This window comes from Nothobranchius furzeri, chromosome 3, assembly GCF_043380555.1.
Source record: "Nothobranchius furzeri strain GRZ-AD chromosome 3, NfurGRZ-RIMD1, whole genome shotgun sequence".
NCBI classification, from domain to species: Eukaryota; Metazoa; Chordata; class Actinopteri; order Cyprinodontiformes; family Nothobranchiidae; genus Nothobranchius; species Nothobranchius furzeri.
In genome coordinates, this window is record NC_091743.1 from 79,058,143 (window position 1) to 79,079,154 (window position 21,012).

The 21,012-nt window shown below is 39.2% G+C and overlaps 31 non-coding genes across 31 annotated transcripts; 12 read left to right on the plus strand and 19 right to left on the minus strand.

Annotated features, from left to right (window-relative positions):
* Positions 1-619: 619 nt before the first annotated feature.
* On the minus strand, positions 620-691 carry trnae-cuc (transfer RNA glutamic acid (anticodon CUC)). Its single transcript has one exon. It is a non-coding gene; the product is annotated as a tRNA-Glu (tRNA).
* A 659-nt stretch (positions 692-1,350) lies between these two features.
* On the plus strand, positions 1,351-1,422 carry trnag-ucc (transfer RNA glycine (anticodon UCC)). The gene has a single exon. It is a non-coding gene; the product is annotated as a tRNA-Gly (tRNA).
* Positions 1,423-1,611: 189 nt separating this feature from the next.
* trnae-uuc (transfer RNA glutamic acid (anticodon UUC)) lies at positions 1,612-1,683 on the minus strand. Its single transcript has one exon. It is a non-coding gene; the product is annotated as a tRNA-Glu (tRNA).
* A 920-nt stretch (positions 1,684-2,603) lies between these two features.
* Positions 2,604-2,675, minus strand: trnae-cuc (transfer RNA glutamic acid (anticodon CUC)). Its single transcript has one exon. It is a non-coding gene; the product is annotated as a tRNA-Glu (tRNA).
* A 659-nt stretch (positions 2,676-3,334) lies between these two features.
* On the plus strand, positions 3,335-3,406 carry trnag-ucc (transfer RNA glycine (anticodon UCC)). Its single transcript has one exon. It is a non-coding gene; the product is annotated as a tRNA-Gly (tRNA).
* Positions 3,407-3,594: 188 nt separating this feature from the next.
* trnae-uuc (transfer RNA glutamic acid (anticodon UUC)) lies at positions 3,595-3,666 on the minus strand. The gene has a single exon. It is a non-coding gene; the product is annotated as a tRNA-Glu (tRNA).
* Positions 3,667-4,325: 659 nt separating this feature from the next.
* Positions 4,326-4,397, plus strand: trnag-ucc (transfer RNA glycine (anticodon UCC)). Its single transcript has one exon. It is a non-coding gene; the product is annotated as a tRNA-Gly (tRNA).
* A 189-nt stretch (positions 4,398-4,586) lies between these two features.
* Positions 4,587-4,658, minus strand: trnae-cuc (transfer RNA glutamic acid (anticodon CUC)). Its single transcript has one exon. It is a non-coding gene; the product is annotated as a tRNA-Glu (tRNA).
* A 659-nt stretch (positions 4,659-5,317) lies between these two features.
* trnag-ucc (transfer RNA glycine (anticodon UCC)) lies at positions 5,318-5,389 on the plus strand. The gene has a single exon. It is a non-coding gene; the product is annotated as a tRNA-Gly (tRNA).
* Positions 5,390-6,570: 1,181 nt separating this feature from the next.
* trnae-cuc (transfer RNA glutamic acid (anticodon CUC)) lies at positions 6,571-6,642 on the minus strand. The gene has a single exon. It is a non-coding gene; the product is annotated as a tRNA-Glu (tRNA).
* Positions 6,643-7,284: 642 nt separating this feature from the next.
* On the plus strand, positions 7,285-7,356 carry trnag-ucc (transfer RNA glycine (anticodon UCC)). The gene has a single exon. It is a non-coding gene; the product is annotated as a tRNA-Gly (tRNA).
* Positions 7,357-7,545: 189 nt separating this feature from the next.
* On the minus strand, positions 7,546-7,617 carry trnae-uuc (transfer RNA glutamic acid (anticodon UUC)). Its single transcript has one exon. It is a non-coding gene; the product is annotated as a tRNA-Glu (tRNA).
* A 659-nt stretch (positions 7,618-8,276) lies between these two features.
* On the plus strand, positions 8,277-8,348 carry trnag-ucc (transfer RNA glycine (anticodon UCC)). Its single transcript has one exon. It is a non-coding gene; the product is annotated as a tRNA-Gly (tRNA).
* A 189-nt stretch (positions 8,349-8,537) lies between these two features.
* Positions 8,538-8,609, minus strand: trnae-cuc (transfer RNA glutamic acid (anticodon CUC)). Its single transcript has one exon. It is a non-coding gene; the product is annotated as a tRNA-Glu (tRNA).
* Positions 8,610-9,268: 659 nt separating this feature from the next.
* Positions 9,269-9,340, plus strand: trnag-ucc (transfer RNA glycine (anticodon UCC)). The gene has a single exon. It is a non-coding gene; the product is annotated as a tRNA-Gly (tRNA).
* Positions 9,341-9,529: 189 nt separating this feature from the next.
* trnae-cuc (transfer RNA glutamic acid (anticodon CUC)) lies at positions 9,530-9,601 on the minus strand. The gene has a single exon. It is a non-coding gene; the product is annotated as a tRNA-Glu (tRNA).
* A 659-nt stretch (positions 9,602-10,260) lies between these two features.
* Positions 10,261-10,332, plus strand: trnag-ucc (transfer RNA glycine (anticodon UCC)). The gene has a single exon. It is a non-coding gene; the product is annotated as a tRNA-Gly (tRNA).
* Positions 10,333-10,521: 189 nt separating this feature from the next.
* Positions 10,522-10,593, minus strand: trnae-cuc (transfer RNA glutamic acid (anticodon CUC)). The gene has a single exon. It is a non-coding gene; the product is annotated as a tRNA-Glu (tRNA).
* Positions 10,594-11,513: 920 nt separating this feature from the next.
* Positions 11,514-11,585, minus strand: trnae-uuc (transfer RNA glutamic acid (anticodon UUC)). The gene has a single exon. It is a non-coding gene; the product is annotated as a tRNA-Glu (tRNA).
* Positions 11,586-12,244: 659 nt separating this feature from the next.
* Positions 12,245-12,316, plus strand: trnag-ucc (transfer RNA glycine (anticodon UCC)). Its single transcript has one exon. It is a non-coding gene; the product is annotated as a tRNA-Gly (tRNA).
* Positions 12,317-12,505: 189 nt separating this feature from the next.
* Positions 12,506-12,577, minus strand: trnae-cuc (transfer RNA glutamic acid (anticodon CUC)). The gene has a single exon. It is a non-coding gene; the product is annotated as a tRNA-Glu (tRNA).
* Positions 12,578-13,497: 920 nt separating this feature from the next.
* Positions 13,498-13,569, minus strand: trnae-uuc (transfer RNA glutamic acid (anticodon UUC)). The gene has a single exon. It is a non-coding gene; the product is annotated as a tRNA-Glu (tRNA).
* Positions 13,570-14,488: 919 nt separating this feature from the next.
* trnae-cuc (transfer RNA glutamic acid (anticodon CUC)) lies at positions 14,489-14,560 on the minus strand. The gene has a single exon. It is a non-coding gene; the product is annotated as a tRNA-Glu (tRNA).
* Positions 14,561-15,480: 920 nt separating this feature from the next.
* Positions 15,481-15,552, minus strand: trnae-uuc (transfer RNA glutamic acid (anticodon UUC)). Its single transcript has one exon. It is a non-coding gene; the product is annotated as a tRNA-Glu (tRNA).
* A 918-nt stretch (positions 15,553-16,470) lies between these two features.
* trnae-cuc (transfer RNA glutamic acid (anticodon CUC)) lies at positions 16,471-16,542 on the minus strand. The gene has a single exon. It is a non-coding gene; the product is annotated as a tRNA-Glu (tRNA).
* Positions 16,543-17,446: 904 nt separating this feature from the next.
* Positions 17,447-17,518, minus strand: trnae-cuc (transfer RNA glutamic acid (anticodon CUC)). Its single transcript has one exon. It is a non-coding gene; the product is annotated as a tRNA-Glu (tRNA).
* A 659-nt stretch (positions 17,519-18,177) lies between these two features.
* trnag-ucc (transfer RNA glycine (anticodon UCC)) lies at positions 18,178-18,249 on the plus strand. The gene has a single exon. It is a non-coding gene; the product is annotated as a tRNA-Gly (tRNA).
* Positions 18,250-18,437: 188 nt separating this feature from the next.
* Positions 18,438-18,509, minus strand: trnae-cuc (transfer RNA glutamic acid (anticodon CUC)). The gene has a single exon. It is a non-coding gene; the product is annotated as a tRNA-Glu (tRNA).
* Positions 18,510-19,152: 643 nt separating this feature from the next.
* trnag-ucc (transfer RNA glycine (anticodon UCC)) lies at positions 19,153-19,224 on the plus strand. The gene has a single exon. It is a non-coding gene; the product is annotated as a tRNA-Gly (tRNA).
* Positions 19,225-19,413: 189 nt separating this feature from the next.
* Positions 19,414-19,485, minus strand: trnae-cuc (transfer RNA glutamic acid (anticodon CUC)). The gene has a single exon. It is a non-coding gene; the product is annotated as a tRNA-Glu (tRNA).
* Positions 19,486-20,144: 659 nt separating this feature from the next.
* On the plus strand, positions 20,145-20,216 carry trnag-ucc (transfer RNA glycine (anticodon UCC)). The gene has a single exon. It is a non-coding gene; the product is annotated as a tRNA-Gly (tRNA).
* Positions 20,217-21,012: the final 796 nt, after the last annotated feature.

Consider the following 21,012-nt stretch of genomic DNA (forward strand, 5'->3'; position numbering starts at 1 on the left):
TAAAGCTATACTATGGCCTCAGACTGTCAACAGTCATGGAATTTGACGGAATGTACAGCGTTGGAGACTATTTTAGCACTGGAACTGCTATAGGTTTTTGGGTGGACATCTCTGTCATGTTGAAAATCAAAAGGTCTTTCTTTGATTACATTTTGTTGCCTTCCTGTGGATTAAGTTTCTTCTTAATGTAGATCAAATTGAACACAGACAACGGTTTCTGATCTGACTCTTTGTCAGCAGTCACTGACGGTGCAAGTCAAATTAGTTCAGTGCACAATAAAAATGTAAAACTTCAAACCCCAAGAATGACCAGTAATTGCATCTTTCCGATCATAACGATTTTACATTGAATTATGTGGCATTGGTGGTATAGTGGTGAGCATAGCTCCCTTCCAAGCAGTTGACCCGGGTTTGATTCCCGGCCAATGCAAAGATTCATCTGGCCTACTTCAAATTAAGCAGATTGCAGAGTATTTCCTAATCCATTCTAAACATCACCAAACCTACTGATTGTGTAAATGTACCTGTTTTTAATTATTTATCTTAAAGCAGCCATTTGCTCAATTATGTCATCAACAATGATTTTTGACAATAGATACAGAGTACAGTAATTAAACTCTTCCCTGACCGGGAATCGGACCCGGGCCACGACGGTGAGAGCGTCGGATCCTAACCACTAGACCATCAGGGAGACACTATTCCTCTTTATCCACCAAGTGAATGCTTGCACAGTTGTATAGAATCAGTCATTCCATTAACTTGCATTGTCCAACTGACGTCCTGATTTTGGATTTCTTTTGCCACAAAAATGTGCGTAGAGTCCCATTGGTGTGTAAAATGACCTTCCGGAACGTCTACAATTAGGCTCAATTGTCTTAAATTCAGCAAGCAGTCAAGCACGCCTAAGAGCAAATATTTATTGCAACACATAGACTTTAAGAACCAAATTCTGGAAAAGTTTTTTTGTGTTGTGAACAAAAGCTATAGTGAACTAAAGCTATACTATGGCCTCAAACTGTCAACAGTCATGGAATTTGACGGAATGTACAGCGTTGGAGACTATTTTAGCACTGGAACTGCTATAGGTTTTTGGGTGGACATCTCTGTCATGTTGAAAATCAAAAGGTCTTTCTTTGATTACATTTTGTTGCCTTCCTGTGGATTAAGTTTCATCTTAATGTAGATCAAATTGAACACAGACAACGGTTTCTGATCTGACTCTTTGTCAGCAGTCACTGATGGTGCAAGTCAAATTAGTTTAGTGCACAATAAAAATGTAAAACTTCAAACCCCAAGAAAGACCAGTCATTTCATCTTTCCGATCATAACGATTTTTCATTGAATTACGTGGCATTGGTGGTATATTGGTGAGCATAGCTGCCTTCCAAGCAGTTGACCCGGGTTCGATTCCCGGCCAATGCAAAGATTCATCTGTCCTACTTCAAATTAAGCAGATTGCATAGTATTTCCTAGTCCATTCTAAACATCACCAAAATTACTGATTGTGTAAATGAACCTATTTTTAATTATTTATCTTAAAGCAGCCATTTCCTCAATTATGTCATTAACAATGATATTTGACATTAGATAATGAATATAGAAATGAAACTCTTCCCTGACCGGGAATCGAACCCGGGCCACGACGGTGAAAGCGTCGGATCCTAGCCACTAGACCATCAGGGAGACACTCTCCCTCTTAATCCACCAAGTGAACACTTGCACAGTTGTATAGAATCAGTCATTCCATGAACTTGCATTGTCCAACTGACGTCCTGATTTTGGATTTCTTTTGCCACAAAAATGTGCGTAGAGTCCCATCGGTGTGTAAAATGACCTTCCGGAACGTCTACAATTAGGCTCAATTGTCTTAAATTCAGCAAGCAGTCAAGCACGCCTAAGAGCAAATATTTATTGCAACACATAGACTTTAAGAACCAAATTCTGGAAAAGTTTTTTTGTGTTGTGAACAAAAGCTATAGTGAACTAAAGCTATACTATGGCCTCAGACTGTCAACAGTCATGGAATTTGACGGAATGTACAGCGTTGGAGACTATTTTAGCACTGGAACTGCTATAGGTTTTTGGGTGGACATCTCTGTCATGTTGAAAATCAAAAGGTCTTTCTTTGATTACATTTTGTTGCCTTCCTGTGGATTAAGTTTCTTCTTAATGTAGATCAAATTGAACACAGACAACGGTTTCTGATCTGACTCTTTGTCAGCAGTCACTGATGGTGCAAGTCAAATTAGTTCAGTGCACAGTAAAAATGTAAAACTTCAAACCCCAAGAATGACCAGTAATTGCATCTTTCCGATCATAACGATTTTACATTGAATTATGTGGCATTGGTGGTATAGTGGTGAGCATAGCTCCCTTCCAAGCAGTTGACCCGGGTTTGATTCCCGGCCAATGCAAAGATTCATCTGGCCTACTTCAAATTAAGCAGATTGCAGAGTATTTCCTAATCCATTCTAAACATCACCAAACCTACTGATTGTGTAAATGTACCTGTTTTTAATTATTTATCTTAAAGCAGCCATTTGCTCAATTATGTCATCAACAATGATTTTTGACAATAGATACAGAGTACAGTAATGAAACTCTTCCCTGACCGGGAATCGAACCCGGGCCACGACGGTGAGAGCGTCGGATCCTAGCCACTAGACCATCAGGGAGACACTATTCCTCTTTATCCACCAAGTGAATGCTTGCACAGTTGTATAGAATCAGTCATTCCATGAACTTGCATTGTCCAACTGACGTCCTGATTTTGGATTTCTTTTGCCACAAAAATGTGCATAGAGTCCCATTGGTGTGTAAAATGACCTTCCGGAACGTCTACAATTAGGCTCAATTGTCTTAAATTCAGCAAGCAGTCAAGCACGCCTAAGAGCAAATATTTATTGCAACACATAGACTTTAAGAACCAAATTCTGGAAAAGTTTTTTTGTGTTGTGAACAAAAGCTATAGTGAACTAAAGCTATACTATGGCCTCAAACTGTCAACAGTCATGGAATTTGACGGAATGTACAGCGTTGGAGACTATTTTAGCACTGGAACTGCTATAGGTTTTTGGGTGGACATCTCTGTCATGTTGAAAATCAAAAGGTCTTTCTTTGATTACATTTTGTTGCCTTCCTGTGGATTAAGTTTCATCTTAATGTAGATCAAATTGAACACAGACAACGGTTTCTGATCTGACTCTTTGTCAGCAGTCACTGATGGTGCAAGTCAAATTAGTTTAGTGCACAATAAAAATGTAAAACTTCAAACCCCAAGAAAGACCAGTCATTTCATCTTTCCGATCATAACGATTTTTCATTGAATTATGTGGCATTGGTGGTATAGTGGTGAGCATAGCTGCCTTCCAAGCAGTTGACCCTGGTTCGATTCCCGGCCAATGCAAAGATTCATCTGTCCTACTTCAAATTAAGCAGATTGCATAGTATTTCCTAGTCTATTCTAAACATCACCAAAATTACTGATTGTGTAAATGAACCTATTTTTAATTATTTATCTTAAACAGCCATTTCCTCAATTATGTCATTAACAATGATATTTGACATTAGATAATGAATATAGAAATGATACTCTTCCCTGACCGGGAATCGAACCCGGGCCACGACGGTGAAAGCGTCGGATCCTAGCCACTAGACCATCAGGGAGACACTCTCCCTCTTAATCCACCAAGTGAACACTTGCACAGTTGTATAGAATCAGTCATTCCATGAACTTGCATTGTCCAACTGACGTCCTGATTTTGGATTTCTTTTGCCACAAAAATGTGCGTAGAGTCCCATCGGTGTGTAAAATGACCTTCCGGAACGTCTACAATTAGGCTCAATTGTCTTAAATTCAGCAAGCAGTCAAGCACGCCTAAGAGCAAATATTTATTGCAACACATAGACTTTAAGAACCAAATTCTGGAAAAGTTTTTTTGTGTTGTGAACAAAAGCTATAGTGAACTAAAGCTATACTATGGCCTCAGACTGTCAACAGTCATGGAATTTGACGGAATGTACAGCGTTGGAGACTATTTTAGCACTGGAACTGCTATAGGTTTTTGGGTGGACATCTCTGTCATGTTGAAAATCAAAAGGTCTTTCTTTGATTACATTTTGTTGCCTTCCTGTGGAATAAGTTTCTTCTTAATGTAGATCAAATTGAACACAGACAACGGTTTCTGATCTGACTCTTTGTCAGCAGTCACTGATGGTGCAAGTCAAATTAGTTTAGTGCACAATAAAAATGTAAAACTTCAAACCCCAAGAAAGACCAGTCATTTCATCTTTCCGATCATAACGATTTTTCATTGAATTATGTGGCATTGGTGGTATAGTGGTGAGCATAGCTGCCTTCCAAGCAGTTGACCCGGGTTCGATTCCCGGCCAATGCAAAGATTCATCTGTCCTACTTCAAATTAAGCAGATTGCATAGTATTTCCTAGTCCATTCTAAACATCACCAAAATTACTGATTGTGTAAATGTACCTGTTTTTAATTATTTATCTTAAAGCAGCCATTTGCTCAATTATGTCATCAACAATGATTTTTGACAATAGATACAGAGTACAGTAATGAAACTGTTCCCTGACCGGGAATCGAACCCGGGCCACGACGGTGAGAGCGTCGGATCCTAGCCACTAGACCATCAGGGAGACACTATTCCTCTTTATCCACCAAGTGAATGCTTGCACAGTTGTATAGAATCAGTCATTCCATGAACTTGCATTGTCCAACTGACGTCCTGATTTTGGATTTCTTTTGCCACAAAAATGTGCATAGAGTCCCATTGGTGTGTAAAATGACCTTCCGGAACGTCTACAATTAGGCTCAATTGTCTTAAATTCAGCAAGCAGTCAAGCACGCCTAAGAGCAAATATTTATTGCAACACATAGACTTTAAGAACCAAATTCTGGAAAAGTTTTTTTGTGTTGTGAACAAAAGCTATAGTGAACTAAAGCTATACTATGGCCTCAAACTGTCAACAGTCATGGAATTTGACGGAATGTACAGCGTTGGAGACTATTTTAGCACTGGAACTGCTATAGGTTTTTGGGTGGACATCTCTGTCATGTTGAAAATCAAAAGGTCTTTCTTTGATTACATTTTGTTGCCTTCCTGTGGATTAAGTTTCATCTTAATGTAGATCAAATTGAACACAGACAACGGTTTCTGATCTGACTCTTTGTCAGCAGTCACTGATGGTGCAAGTCAAATTAGTTTAGTGCACAATAAAAATGTAAAACTTCAAACCCCAAGAAAGACCAGTCATTTCATCTTTCCGATCATAACGATTTTACATTGAATTACGTGGCATTGGTGGTATAGTGGTGAGCATAGCTGCCTTCCAAGCAGTTGACCCGGGTTCGATTCCCTGCCAATGCAAAGATTCATCTGTCCTACTTCAAATTAAGCAGATTGCAGAGTATTTTTTAATCCATTCTAAACATCACCAAAGTTACTGATTGTGTAAATGTACCTATTTTTAATTATTTATCTTAAAGCAGCCATTTCCTCAATTATGTCATTAACAATGATATTTGACATTAGATAATGAATATAGAAATGAAACTCTTCCCTGACCTGGAATCGAACCCAGGCCATGACGGTGAAAGCGTCGGATCCTAGCCACTAGACCATCAGGGAGACAATCTCCCTCTTAATCCACCAAGTGAACACTTGCACAGTTGTATAGAATCAGTCATTCCATGAACTTGCATTGTCCAACTGACATCCTGATTTTGGATTTCTTTTGCCACAAAAATGTGCGTAGAGTCCCATCGGTGTGTAAAATGACCTTCCGGAACGTCTACAATTAGGCTCAATTGTCTTAAATTCAGCAAGCAGTCAAGCACGCCTAAGAGCAAATATTTATTGCAACACATAGACTTTAAGAACCAAATTCTGGAAAAGTTTTTTTGTGTTGTGAACAAAAGCTATAGTGAACTAAAGCTATACTATGGCCTCAGACTGTCAACAGTCATGGAATTTGACGGAATGTACAGCGTTGGAGACTATTTTAGCACTGGAACTGCTATAGGTTTTTGGGTGGACATCTCTGTCATGTTGAAAATCAAAAGGTCTTTCTTTGATTACATTTTGTTGCCTTCCTGTGGATTAAGTTTCTTCTTAATGTAGATCAAATTGAACACAGACAACGGTTTCTGATCTGACTCTTTGTCAGCAGTCACTGATGGTGCAAGTCAAATTAGTTCAGTGCACAATAAAAATGTAAAACTTCAAACCCCAAGAATGACCAGTAATTGCATCTTTCCGATCATAACGATTTTACATTGAATTAAGTGGCATCGGTGGTATAGTGGTGAGCATAGCTGCCTTCCAAGCAGTTGACCCGGGTTCGATTCCCGGCCAAAGCAAAGATTCATCTGGCCTACTTCAAATTAAGCAGATTGCAGAGTATTTCCTAATCCATTCTAAACATCACCAAACCTACTGATTGTGTAAATGTACCTATTTTCAATTATTTATCTTAAAGCAGCCATTTCCTCAATTATTACATCAACAATGATTTTTGACAATAGATACAGAGTACAGTAATGAAACTCTTCCCTGACCGGGAATCGAACCCGGGCCACGACGGTGAGAGCGTCGGATCCTAGCCACTAGACCATCAGGGAGACACTATTCCTCTTCATCCACCAAGTGAATGCTTGCACAGTTGTATAGAATCAGTCATTCCATGAACTTGCATTGTCCAACTGACGTCCTGATTTTGGATTTCTTTTGCCACAAAAATGTGCGTAGAGTCCCATCGGTGTGTAAAATGACCTTCCGGAACGTCTACAATTAGGCTCAATTGTCTTAAATTTAGCAAGCAGTCAAGCACGCCTAAGAGCAAATATTTATTGAAACACATAGACTTTAAGAACCAAATTCTGGAAAAGTTTTTTTGTGTTGTGAACTAAAGTTATACTATGGCCTCAGACTGTCAACAGTCATGGAATTTGACAGAATGTACAGCGTTGGAGACTATTTTAGCACTGGAACTGCTATAGGTTTTTGGGTGGACATCACTGTCATGTTGAAAATCAAAAGGTCTTTCTTTGATTACATTTTGTTGCCTTCCTGTGGATTAAGTTTCATCTTAATGTAGATCAAATTGAACACAGACAACGGTTTCTGATCTGACTCTTTGTCAGCAGTCACTGATGGTGCAAGTCAAATTAGTTTAGTGCACAATAAAAATGTAAAACTTCAAACCCCAAGAAAGACCAGTCATTTCATCTTTCCGATCATAACGATTTTTCATTGACTACGTGGCATTGGTGGTATAGTGGTGAGCAAAGCTGCCTTCCAAGCAGTTGACCCGGGTTCGATTCCCGGCCAATGCAAAGATTCATCTGTCCTACTTCAATTTAAGCAGATTTCATAGTATTTCCTAATCCATTCTAAACATCACCAAAATTACTGATTGTGTAAATGAACCTATTTTTAATTATTTATCTTAAAGCAGCCATTTCCTCAATTATGTCATTAACAATGATATTTGACATCAGATAATGAATATAGAAATGAAACTCTTCCCTGACCGGGAATCGAACCCGGGCCACGACGGTGAACGCGTCGGATCCTAACCACTAGACCATCAGGGAGACACTCTTCCTCTTAATCCACCAAGTGAACACTTGCACAGTTGTATAGAATCAGTCATTCCATGAACTTGCATTGTCCAACTGACGTCCTGATTTTGGATTTCTTTTGCCACAAAAATGTGCGTAGAGTCCCATCGGTGTGTAAAATGACCTTCCGGAACGTCTACAATTAGGCTCAATTGTCTTAAATTCAGCAAGCAGTCAAGCACACCTAAGAGCAAATATTTATTGCAACACATAGACTTTAAGAACCAAATTCTGGAAAAGTTTTTTTGTGTTGTGAACAAAAGCTATAGTGAACTAAAGCTATACTATGGCCTCAGACTGTCAACAGTCATGGAATTTGACGGAATGTACAGCGTTGGAGACTATTTTAGCACTGGAACTGCTATAGGTTTTTGGGTGGACATCTCTGTCATGTTGAAAATCAAAAGGTCTTTCTTTGATTACATTTTGTTGCCTTCCTGTGGATTAAGTTTCTTCTTAATGTAGATCAAATTGAACACAGACAACGGTTTCTGATCTGACTCTTTGTCAGCAGTCACTGATGGTGCAAGTCAAATTAGTTTAGTGCACAATAAAAATGTAAAACTTCAAACCCCAAGAAAGACCAGTCATTTCATCTTTCCGATCATAACGATTTTACATTGACTTACGTGGCATTGGTGGTATAGTGGTGAGCATAGCTGCCTTCCAAGCAGTTGACCCGGGTTCGATTCCCTGCCAATGCAAAGATTCATCTGTCCTACTTCAAATTAAGCAGATTGCAGAGTATTTCATAATCCATTCTAAACATCACCAAAGTTACTGATTGTGTAAATGTACCTATTTTTAATTATTTATCTTAAAGCAGCCATTTCCTCAATTAAGTGATCAACAATGATTTTTGACAATAGATACAGAGTACAGAAGTGAAACTCTTCCCTGACCGGGAATCGAACCCGGGCCACGACGGTGAGAGCGTCGGATCCTAGCCACTAGACCATCAGGGAGACAATATTACTCTTTATCCACCAAGTGAACGCTTGCACAGTTGTATAGAATCAGTCATTCCATGAACTTGCATTGTCCAACTGACGTCCTGATTTTGGATTTCTTTTGCCACAAAAATGTGCGTAGAGTCCCATCGGTGTGTAAAATGGCCTTCTGGAACATCTACAATTAGGCTCAATTGTCTTAAATTCAGCAAGCAGTCAAGCACGCCTAAGAGCAAATATTTATTGCAACACATAGACTTTAAGAACCAAATTCTGGAAAAGTTTTTTTGTGTTGTGAACAAAAGCTATAGTGAACTAAAGCTATACTATGGCCTCAGACTGTCAACAGTCATGGAATTTGACGGAATGTACAGCGTTGGAGACTATTTTAGCACTGGAACTGCTATAGGTTTTTGGGTGGACATCTCTGTCATGTTGAAAATCAAAAGGTCTTTCTTTGATTACATTTTGTTGCCTTCCTGTGGATTAAGTTTCTTCTTAATGTAGATCAAATTGAACACAGACAACGGTTTCTGATCTGACTCTTTGTCAGCAGTCACTGATGGTGCAAGTCAAATTAGTTCAGTGCACAATAAAAATGTAAAACTTCAAACCCCAAGAATGACCAGTAATTGCATCTTTCCGATCATAACGATTTTACATTGAATTATGTGGCATTGGTGGTATAGTGGTGAGCATAGCTGCCTTCCAAGCAGTTGACCCGGGTTCGATTCCCGGCCAAAGCAAAGATTCATCTGGCCTACTTCAAATTAAGCAGATTGCAGAGTATTTCCTAATCCATTCTAAACATCACCAAACCTACTGATTGTGTAAATGTACCTGCTTTTAATTATTTATCTTAAAGCAGCCATTTCCTCAATTATGTCATCAACAATGATTTTTGACAATAGATACAGAGTACATTAATGAAACTCTTCCCTGACCGGGAATCGAACCCGGGCCACGACGGTGAGAGCGTTGGATCCTAGCCACTAGACCATCAGGGAGACACTATTCCTCTTTATCCACCAAGTGAATGCTTGCACAGTTGTATAGAATCAGTCATTCCATGAACTTGCATTGTCCAACTGACGTCCTGATTTTGGATTTCTTTTGCCACAAAAATGTGCGTAGAGTCCCATCGGTGTGTAAAATGACCTTCCGGAACGTCTACAATTAGGCTCAATTGTCTTAAATTCAGCAAGCAGTCAAGCACGCCTAAGAGCAAATATTTATTGCAACACATAGACTTTAAGAACCAAATTCTGGAAAAGTTTTTTTGTGTTGTGAACAAAAGCTATAGTGAACTAAAGCTATACTATGGCCTCAGACTGTCAACAGTCATGGAATTTGACGGAATGTACAGCGTTGGAGACTATTTTAGCACTGGAACTGCTATAGGTTTTTGGGTGGACATCTCTGTCATGTTGAAAATCAAAAGGTCTTTCTTTGATTACATTTTGTTGCCTTCCTGTGGATTAAGTTTCTTCTTAATGTAGATCAAATTGAACACAGACAACGGTTTCTGATCTGACTCTTTGTCAGCAGTCACTGATGGTGCAAGTCAAATTAGTTCAGTGCACAATAAAAATGTAAAACTTCAAACCCCAAGAATGACCAGTAATTGCATCTTTCCGATCATAACGATTTTACATTGAATTATGTGGCATTGGTGGTATAGTGGTGAGCATAGCTGCCTTCCAAGCAGTTGACCCGGGTTCGATTCCCGGCCAATGCAAATATTTATCTGTCCTACTTCGAAGTAAGCAGATTGCAGAGTATTTCCTAATCCATTCTAAACATCACCAAACCTACTGATTGTGTAAATGTACCTGTTTTTAATTATTTATCTTAAAGCAGCCATTTCCTCAATTATGTCATCAACAATGATTTTTGACAAGAGATACTGAGTACAGAAATGAAACTCTTCCCTGACCGGGAATCGAACCCGGGCCACGACGGTGAGAGCGTCGGATCCTAGCCACTAGACCATCAGGGAGACACTATTATTCTTTTTCCACCAAGTGAACGCTTGCACAGTTGTATAGAATCAGTCATTCCATGAACTTGCATTGTCCAACTGACGTCCTGATTTTGGATTTCTTTTGCCACAAAAATGTGCGTAGAGTCCCATCGGTGTGTAAAATGACCTTCCGGAACGTCTACAATTAGGCTCAATTGTCTTAAATTCAGCAAGCAGTCAAGCACGCCTAAGAGCAAATATTTATTGCAACACATAGACTTTAAGAACCAAATTCTGGAAAAGTGTTTTTGTGTTGTGAACAAAAGCTATAGTGAACTAAAGCTATACTATGGCCTCAAACTGTCAACAGTCACGGAATTTGACGGAATGTACAGCGTTGGAGACTATTTTAGCACTGGAACTGCTATAGGTTTTTGGGTGGACATCTCTGTCATGTTGAAAATCAAAAGGTCTTTCTTTGATTACATTTTGTTGCCTTCCTGTGGATTAAGTTTCATCTTAATGTAGATCAAATTGAACACAGACAACGGTTTCTGATCTGACTCTTTGTCAGCAGTCACTGATGGTGCAAGTCAAATTAGTTTAGTGCACAATAAAAATGTAAAACTTCAAACCCCAAGAAAGACCAGTCATTTCATCTTTCCGATCATAACGATTTTACATTGAATTACGTGGCATTGGTGGTATAGTGGTGAGCATAGCTGCCTTCCAAGCAGTTGACCTGGGTTCGATTCCAAGCCAATGCAAAGATTCATCTGTCCTACTTCAAATTAAGCAGATTGCAGAGTATTTCCTAATCCATTCTAAACATCACCAAAGTTACTGATTGTGTAAATGTACCTATTTTTAATTATTAATCTTAAAGCAGCCATTTCCTCAATTATGTCATTAACAATGATATTTGACATTAGATAATGAATATAGAAATGAAACTCTTCCCTGACCGGCAATCGAACCCGGGCCACGACGGTGAAAGCGTCGGATCCTAGCCACTAGACCATCAGGGAGACAATCTCCCTCTTAATCCACCAAGTGAACACTTGCACAGTTGTATAGAATCAGTCATTCCATGAACTTGCATTGTCCAACTGACGTCCTGATTTTGGATTTCTTTTGCCACAAAAATGTGCGTAGAGTCCCATCGGTGTGTAAAATGACCTTCCGGAACGTCTACAATTAGGCTCAATTGTCTTAAATTCAGCAAGCAGTCAAGCACGCCTAAGAGCAAATATTTATTGCAACACATAGACTTTAAGAACCAAATTCTGGAAAAGTTTTTTTGTGTTGTGAACAAAAGCTATAGTGAACTAAAGCTATACTATGGCCTCAGACTGTCAACAGTCATGGAATTTGACGGAATGTACAGCGTTGGAGACTATTTTAGCACTGGAACTGCTATAGGTTTTTGGGTGGACATCTCTGTCATGTTGAAAATCAAAAGGTCTTTCTTTGATTACATTTTGTTGCCTTCCTGTGGATTAAGTTTCTTCTTAATGTAGATCAAATTGAACACAGACAACGGTTTCTGATCTGACTCTTTGTCAGCAGTCACTGATGGTGCAAGTCAAATTAGTTCAGTGCACAATAAAAATGTAAAACTTCAAACCCCAAGAATGACCAGTAATTGCATCTTTCCGATCATAACGATTTTACATTGAATTATGTGGCATTGGTGGTATAGTGGTGAGCATAGCTGCCTTCCAAGCAGTTGACCCGGGTTCGATTCCCGGCCAATGCAAAGATTTATCTGTCCTACTTCGAAGTAAGCAGATTGCAGAGTATTTCCTAATCCATTCTAAACATCACCAAACCTACTGATTGTGTAAATGTACCTGTTTTTAATTGTTTATCTTAAAGCAGCCATTTCCTCAATTATGTCATCAACAATGATTTTTGACAAGAAATACTGAGTACAGAAATGAAACTCTTCCCTGACCGGGAATCGAACCCGGGCCACGACGGTGAGAGCGTCGGATCCTAGCCACTAGACCATCAGGGAGACACTATTATTCTTTTTCCACCAAGTGAACGCTTGCACAGTTGTATAGAATCAGTCATTCCATGAACTTGCATTGTCCAACTGACGTCCTGATTTTGGATTTCTTTTGCCACAAAAATGTGCGTAGAGTCCCATCGGTGTGTAAAATGACCTTCCGGAACGTCTACAATTAGGCTCAATTGTCTTAAATTCAGCAAGCAGTCAAGCACGCCTAAGAGCAAATATTTATTGCAACACATAGACTTTAAGAACCAAATTCTGGAAAAGTGTTTTTGTGTTGTGAACAAAAGCTATAGTGAACTAAAGCTATACTATGGCCTCAAACTGTCAACAGTCATGGAATTTGACGGAATGTACAGCGTTGGAGACTATTTTAGCACTGGAACTGCTATAGGTTTTTGGGTGGACATCTCTGTCATGTTGAAAATCAAAAGGTCTTTCTTTGATTACATTTTGTTGCCTTCCTGTGGATTAAGTTTCATCTTAATGTAGATCAAATTGAACACAGACAACGGTTTCTGATCTGACTCTTTGTCAGCAGTCACTGATGGTGCAAGTCAAATTAGTTTAGTGCACAATAAAAATGTAAAACTTCAAACCCCAAGAAAGACCAGTCATTTCATCTTTCCGATCATAACGATTTTACATTGAATTACGTGGCATTGGTGGTATAGTGGTGAGCATAGCTGCCTTCCAAGCAGTTGACCTGGGTTCGATTCCAAGCCAATGCAAAGATTCATCTGTCCTACTTCAAATTAAGCAGATTGCAGAGTATTTCCTAATCCATTCTAAACATCACCAAAGTTACTGATTGTGTAAATGTACCTATTTTTAATTATTAATCTTAAAGCAGCCATTTCCTCAATTATGTCATTAACAATGATATTTGACATTAGATAATGAATATAGAAATGAAACTCTTCCCTGACCGGCAATCGAACCCGGGCCACGACGGTGAAAGCGTCGGATCCTAGCCACTAGACCATCAGGGAGACAATCTCCCTCTTAATCCACCAAGTGAACACTTGCACAGTTGTATAGAATCAGTCATTCCATGAACTTGCATTGTCCAACTGACGTCCTGATTTTGGATTTCTTTTGCCACAAAAATGTGCGTAGAGTCCCATCGGTGTGTAAAATGACCTTCCGGAACGTCTACAATTAGGCTCAATTGTCTTAAATTCAGCAAGCAGTCAAGCACGCCTAAGAGCAAATATTTATTGCAACACATAGACTTTAAGAACCAAATTCTGGAAAAGTTTTTTGTGTTGTGAACAAAAGCTATAGTGAACTAAAGCTATACTATGGCCTCAGACTGTCAACAGTCATGGAATTTGACGGAATGTACAGCGTTGGAGACTATTTTAGCACTGGAACTGCTATAGGTTTTTGGGTGGACATCTCTGTCATGTTGAAAATCAAAAGGTCTTTCTTTGATTACATTTTGTTGCCTTCCTGTGGATTAAGTTTCTTCTTAATGTAGATCAAATTGAACACAGACAACGGTTTCTGATCTGACTCTTTGTCAGCAGTCACTGATGGTGCAAGTCAAATTAGTTCAGTGCACAATAAAAATGTAAAACTTCAAACCCCAAGAATGACCAGTAATTGCATCTTTCCGATCATAACGATTTTACATTGAATTATGTGGCATTGGTGGTATAATGGTGAGCATAGCTGCCTTCCAAGCAGTTAACCCGGGTTCGATTCCCAGCCAATACAAAGATTTATCTGTCCTACTTCGAAGTAAGCAGATTGCAGAGTATTTCCTAATCCATTCTAAACATCACCAAACCTACTGATTCCGTAAATATACCTGTTTTTAATTGTTTATCGTAAAGCAGCCATTTCCTCAATTATGTCATCAACAATGATTTTTGACAAGAAATACTGAGTACAGAAATGAAACTCTTCCCTGACCGGGAATCGAACCCGGGCAGCGACGGTGAGAGCGTCGGATCCTAGCCACTAGACCATCAGGGAGACACTATTATTCTTTTTCCACCAAGTGAACGCTTGCACAGTTGTATAGAATCAGTCATTCCATGAACTTGCATTGTCCAACTGACGTCCTGATTTTGGATTTCTTTTGCCACAAAAATGTGCGTAGAGTCCCATCGGTGTGTAAAATGACCTTCCGGAACGTCTACAATTAGGCTCAATTGTCTTAAATTCAGCAAGCAGTCAAGCACGCCTAAGAGCAAATATTTATTGCAACACATAGACTTTAAGAACCAAATTCTGGAAAAGTGTTTTTGTGTTGTGAACAAAAGCTATAGTGAACTAAAGCTATACTATGGCCTCAAACTGTCAACAGTCATGGAATTTGACGGAATGTACAGCGTTGGAGACTATTTTAGCACTGGAACTGCTATAGGTTTTTGGGTGGACATCTCTGTCATGTTGAAAATCAAAAGGTCTTTCTTTGATTACATTTTGTTGCCTTCCTGTGGATTAAGTTTCATCTTAATGTAGATCAAATTGAACACAGACAACGGTTTCTGATCTGACTCTTTGTCAGCAGTCACTGATGGTGCAAGTCAAATTAGTTTAGTGCACAATAAAAATGTAAAACTTCAAACCCCAAGAAAGACCAGTCATTTCATCTCTCCGATCATAACGATTTTACATTGAATTACGTGGCATTGGTGGTATAGTGGTGAGCATAGCTGCCTTCCAAGCAGTTGACCTGGGTTCGATTCCAAGCCAATGCAAAGATTCATCTGTCCTACTTCAAATTAAGCAGATTGCAGAGTATTTCCTAATCCATTCTAAACATCACCAAAGTTACTGATTGTGTAAATGTACCTATTTTTAATTATTAATCTTAAAGCAGCCATTTCCTCAATTATGTCATTAACAATGATATTTGACATTAGATAATGAATATAGAAATGAAACTCTTCCCTGACCGGCAATCGAACCCGGGCCACGACGGTGAAAGCGTCGGATCCTAGCCACTAGACCATCAGGGAGACAATCTCCCTCTTAATCCACCAAGTGAACACTTGCACAGTTGTATAGAATCAGTCATTCCATGAACTTGCATTGTCCAACTGACGTCCTGATTTTGGATTTCTTTTGCCACAAAAATGTGCGTAGAGTCCCATCGGTGTGTAAAATGACCTTCCGGAACGTCTACAATTAGGCTCAATTGTCTTAAATTCAGCAAGCAGTCAAGCACGCCTAAGAGCAAATATTTATTGCAACACATAGACTTTAAGAACCAAATTCTGGAAAAGTTTTTTGTGTTGTGAACAAAAGCTATAGTGAACTAAAGCTATACTATGGCCTCAGACTGTCAACAGTCATGGAATTTGACGGAATGTACAGCGTTGGAGACTATTTTAGCACTGGAACTGCTATAGGTTTTTGGGTGGACATCTCTGTCATGTTGAAAATCAAAAGGTCTTTCTTTGATTACATTTTGTTGCCTTCCTGTGGATTAAGTTTCTTCTTAATGTAGATCAAATTGAACACAGACAACGGTTTCTGATCTGACTCTTTGTCAGCAGTCACTGATGGTGCAAGTCAAATTAGTTCAGTGCACAATAAAAATGTAAAACTTCAAACCCCAAGAATGACCAGTAATTGCATCTTTCCGATCATAACGATTTTACATTGAATTATGTGGCATTGGTGGTATAGTGGTGAGCATAGCTGCCTTCCAAGCAGTTGACCCGGGTTCGATTCCTGGCCAAAGCAAAGATTCATCTGGCCTACTTCAAATTAAGCAGATTGCAGAGTATTTCCTAATCCATTCTAAACATCACCAAACCTACTGATTGTGTAAATGTACCTGTTTCAATTATTTATCTTAAAGCAGCCATTTCCTCAATTATGACATCAACAATGATTTTTGACAATAGATACAGAGTACAGTAATGAAACTCTTCCCTGATCGGGAATCGAACCCGGGCCACGACGGTGAGAGCGTCGGATCCTAGCCACTAGACCATCAGGGAGACACTATTCCTCTTCATCCACCAAGTGAATGCTTGCACAGTTGTATAGAATCAGTCATTCCATGAACTTGCATTGTCCAACTGACGTCCTGATTTTGGATTTCTTTTGCCACAAAAATGTGCGTAGAGTCCCATCGGTGTGTAAAATGACCTTCCGGAACGTCTACAATTAGGCTCAATTGTCTTAAATTTAGCAAGCAGTCAAGCACGCCTAAGAGCAAATATTTATTGCAACACATAGACTTTAAGAACCAAATTCTGGAAAAGTTTTTTTGTGTTGTGAACTAAAGTTATACTATGGCCTCAGACTGTCAACAGTCATGGAATTTGACGGAATGTACAGCGTTGGAGACTATTTTAGCACTGGAACTGCTATAGGTTTTTGGGTGGACATCTCTGTCATGTTGAAAATCAAAAGGTCTTTCTTTGATTACATTTTGTTGCCTTCCTGTGGATTAAGTTTCTTCTTAATGTAGATCAAATTGAACACAGACAACGGTTTCTGATCTGACTCTTTGTCAGCAGTCACTGTTGGTGCAAGTCAAATTAGTTTAGTGCACAATAAAAATGTAAAACTTCAAACCCCAAGAAAGACCAGTCATTTCATCTTTCCGATCATAACGATTTTACATTGAATTACGTGGCATTGGTGGTATAGTGGTGAGCATAGCTGTCTTCCAAGCAGTTGACCCGGGTTCGATTCCCTGCCAATGCAAAGATTCATCTGTCCTACTTCAAATTAAGCAGATTGCAGAGTATTTCCTAATCCATTCTAAACATCACCAAAGTTACTGATTGTGTAAATGTACCTATTTTTAATTATTTATCTTAAAGCAGCCATTTCCTCAATTAAGTCATCAACAATGATTTTTGACAATAGATACAGAGTACAGAAGTGAAACTCTTCCCTAACCGGGAATCGAACCCGGGCCACGACGGTGAGAGCGTCGGATCCTAGCCACTAGACCATCAGGGAGACAATATTACTCTTTATCCACCAAGTGAACGCTTGCACAGTTGTATAGAATCAGTCATTCCATGAACTTGCATTGTCCAACTGACGTCCTGATTTTGGATTTCTTTTGCCACAAAAATGTGCGTAGAGTCCCATCGGTGTGTAAAATGGCCTTCTGGAACATCTACAATTAGGCTCAATTGTCTTAAATTCAGCAAGCAGTCAAGCACGCCTAAGAGCAAATATTTATTGCAACACATAGACTTTAAGAACCAAATTCTGGAAAAGTTTTTTTGTGTTGTGAACAAAAGCTATAGTGAACTAAAGCTATACTATGGCCTCAGACTGTCAACAGTCATGGAATTTGACGGAATGTACAGCGTTGGAGACTATTTTAGCACTGGAACTGCTATAGGTTTTTGGGTGGACATCTCTGTCATGTTGAAAATCAAAAGGTCTTTCTTTGATTACATTTTGTTGCCTTCCTGTGGATTAAGTTTCTTCTTAATGTAGATCAAATTGAACACAGACAACGGTTTCTGATCTGACTCTTTGTCAGCAGTCACTGATGGTGCAAGTCAAATTAGTTCAGTGCACAATAAAAATGTAAAATTTCAAACCCCAAGAATGACCAGTAATTGCATCTTTCCGATCATAACGATTTTACATTGAATTATGTGGCATTGGTGGTATAGTGGTGAGCATAGCTGCCTTCCAAGCAGTTGACCCGGGTTCGATTCCCGGCCAAAGCAAAGATTCATCTGGCCTACTTCAAATTAAGCAGATTGCAGAGTATTTCCTAATCCATTCTAAACATCACCAAACCTACTGATTGTGTAAATGTACCGGTTTCAATTATTTATCTTAAAGCAGCCATTTCCTCAATTATGATATCAACAATGATTTTTGACAATAGATACAGAGTACAGTAATGAAACTCTTCCCTGACCGGGAATCGAACCCGGGCCACGACGTTGAGAGTGTCGGATCCTAGCCACTAGACCATCAGGGAGACACTATTCCTCTTCATCCACCAAGTGAATGCTTGCACAGTTGTATAGAATCAGTCATTCCATGAACTTGCATTGTCCAACTGACGTCCTGATTTTGGATTTCTTTTGCCACAAAAATGTGCGTAGAGTCCCATCGGTGTGTAAAATGACCTTCCGGAACGTCTACAATTAGGCTCAATTGTCTTAAATTTAGCAAGCAGTCAAGCACGCCTAAGAGCAAATATTTATTGCAACACATAGACTTTAAGAACCAAATTCTGGAAAAGTTTTTTTGTGTTGTGAACTAAAGCTATACTATGGCCTCAGACTGTCAACAGTCATGGAATTTGACGGAATGTACAGCGTTGGAGACTATTTTAGCACTGGAACTGCTATAGGTTTTTGGGTGGACATCTCTGTCATGTTGAAAATCAAAAGGTCTTTCTTTGATTACATTTTGTTGCCTTCCTGTGGATTAAGTTTCTTCTTAATGTAGATCAAATTGAACACAGACAACGGTTTCTGATCTGACTCTTTGTCAGCAGTCACTGATGGTGCAAGTCAAATTAGTTCAGTGCACAATAAAAATGTAAAACTTCAAACCCCAAGAATGACCAGTAATTGCATCTTTCCGATCATAACGATTTTACATTGAATTATGTGGCATTGGTGGTATAGTGGTGAGCATAGCTGCCTTCCAAGCAGTTGACCCGGGTTCAATTCCCGGCCAATGCAAAGATTTATCTGTCCTACTTCGAAGTAAGCAGATTGCAGAGTATTTCCTAATCCATTCTAAACATCACCAAACCTACTGATTGTGTAAATGTGCCTGTTTTTAATTGTTTATCTTAAAGCAGCCATTTCCTCAATAATGTCATCAACAATGATTTTTGACAAGAGATACTGAGTACAGAAATGAAAATCTTCCCTGACCGGGAATCGAACCCGGGCCACGACGGTGAGAGCGTTGGATCCTAGCCACTAGACCATCAGGGAGACACTATTCTTCTTTATCCACCAAGTGAACGCTTGCACAGTTGTATAGAATCAGTCATTCCATGAACTTGCATTGTCCAACTGACGTCCTGATTTTGGATTTCTTTTGCCACAAAAATGTGCGTAGAGTCCCATCGGTGTGTAAAATGACCTTCCGGAACGTCTACAATTAGGCTCAATTGTCTTAAATTCAGCAAGCAGTCAAGCACGCCTAAGAGCAAATATTTATTGCAACACATAGACTTTAAGAACCAAATTCTGGAAAAGTTTTTTTGTGTTGTGAACAAAAGCTATAGTGAACTAAAGCTATACTATGGCCTCAGACTGTCAACAGTCATGGAATTTGACGGAATGTACAGCGTTGGAGACTATTTTAGCACTGGAACTGCTATAGGTTTTTGGGTGGACATCTCTGTCATGTTGAAAATCAAAAGGTCTTTCTTTGATTACATTTTGTTGCCTTCCTGTGGATTAAGTTTCTTCTTAATGTAGATCAAATTGAACACAGACAACGGTTTCTGATCTGACTCTTTGTCAGCAGTCACTGATGGTGCAAGTCAAATTAGTTCAGTGCACAATAAAAATGTAAAACTTCAAACCCCAAGAATGACCAGTAATTGCATCTTTCCAATCATAACGATTTTACATTGAATTATGTGGCATTGGTGGTATAGTGGTGAGCATAGCTGCCTTCCAAGCAGTTGACCCGGGTTCGATTCCCGGCCAATACAACGATTTATCTGTCCTACTTCGAAGTAAGCAGATTGCAGAGTATTTCCTAATCCATTCTAAACATCACCAAACCTACTGATTGTGTAAATGTACCTGTTTTTAATTGTTTATCGTAAAGCAGCCATTTCCTCAATTATGTCATCAACAATGATTTTTGACAAGAGATACTGAGTACAGAAATGAAACTCTTCCCTGACCGGGAATCATACCCGGGCCACGACGGTGAGAGCGTCGGATCCTAGCCACTAGACCATCAGGGAGACACTATTATTCTTTTTCCACCAAGTGAACGCTTGCACAGTTGTATAGAATCAGTCATTCCATGAACTTGCATTGTCCAACTGACGTCCTGATTTTGGATTTCTTTTGCCACAAAAATGTGCGTAGAGTCCCATCGGTGTGTAAAATGACCTTCCGGAACGTCTACAATTAGGCTCAATTGTCTTAAATTCAGCAAGCAGTCAAGCACGCCTAAGAGCAAATATTTATTGCAACACATAGACTTTAAGAACCAAATTCTGGAAAAGTGTTTTTGTGTTGTGAACAAAAGCTATAGTGAACTAAAGCTATACTATGGCCTCAAACTGTCAACAGTCATGGAATTTGACGGAATGTACAGCGTTGGAGACTATTTTAGCACTGGAACTGCTATAGGTTTTTGGGTGGACATCTCTGTCATGTTGAAAATCAAAAGGTCTTTCTTTGATTACATTTTGTTGCCTTCCTGTGGATTAAGTTTCTTCTTAATGTAGATCAAATTGAACACAGACAACGGTTTCTGATCTGACTCTTTGT